Source organism: Phytophthora parasitica, assembly GCF_000247585.1.
Source record: "Phytophthora parasitica INRA-310 unplaced genomic scaffold supercont2.186, whole genome shotgun sequence".
NCBI lineage: Eukaryota > Oomycota > Peronosporomycetes > Peronosporales > Peronosporaceae > Phytophthora > Phytophthora nicotianae.
The window spans coordinates 1-932 of NW_008649172.1; positions in this window are offsets into that span (position 1 = coordinate 1).

Consider the following 932-nt stretch of genomic DNA (forward strand, 5'->3'; position numbering starts at 1 on the left):
CTCCAGTCCGAGCAGCAGCGCGTCGCGCTTGCTATCTCCAAACTTGGAGGTCGCGCTCGCGAGTGGGCACTAACGTTGCGGTATGTCAGTAGACACTGCATTCCCCACTTGAGAGCAGCTGAAGCAGCAAATGTCGCGCGTGTTCGCGCCGCCTAATCAGGCGTACTGTATTCGGTCGAAAGTCCTTGCTACCCGGAACGGTAAGAATGAATTACTGAACTATGTCCAAGAGTTGAGAACTCTGATCGCCGATATGGCGGCGGATCCTCGTCGGAACTGGTCACTGTGACCGTGATCATGAAGTGACTCCGCGTGAGTGCAGCTCGAACGGAAGTATTCCGTGTACACCCGACCTCTTTGGAGGAGGCGGTGGACGTGGCATTGAATGCCGAACACAACTTCAGGTCGGCTCGACGTGGTTGGAGCGCTGGTAGCGCGAGCTCTTCGAGCGGTCCGGAACCGATGGACCTCTACTATGTTGAAGATGAAGAAGCGGAGCTTCTTGCTGCGGAGCAGCGTGCCGACATCCGCCGATGCTTTATGTGCAAAACCACCAAGAATCTGAGGGCTAGCTGTCCAGCCCCAGGATTCGCTGCGCCAACCCTCCGGGTCATCGCCGGGATACGGCAACTGCCAATAGGCGCGGGCGGCCTACTGGGGAAGAACTAGGTTCTGTTGTGCCTCGAGGAGGTAGGGGACAACGAGACTCAGCCCCGAAGAGAGCTGGGCTCTCTTATAAGAAACGTGTCTGCAAGCCGGGCTTGCTGGTCTTTCAAGCGAACGTGAAGGGCTTTGTGAAGCCGTGGCGAGTCTTAATTGACTCGGAAGCCTCGGGCAACTATGCCCGTCCCTCCACCCTGGAAGGGAGTCAGCTGTATGCTGAGGCACTGGAAGTGCGATCGCGAGATGAAATCTCAGTCCGTCTTGCGACG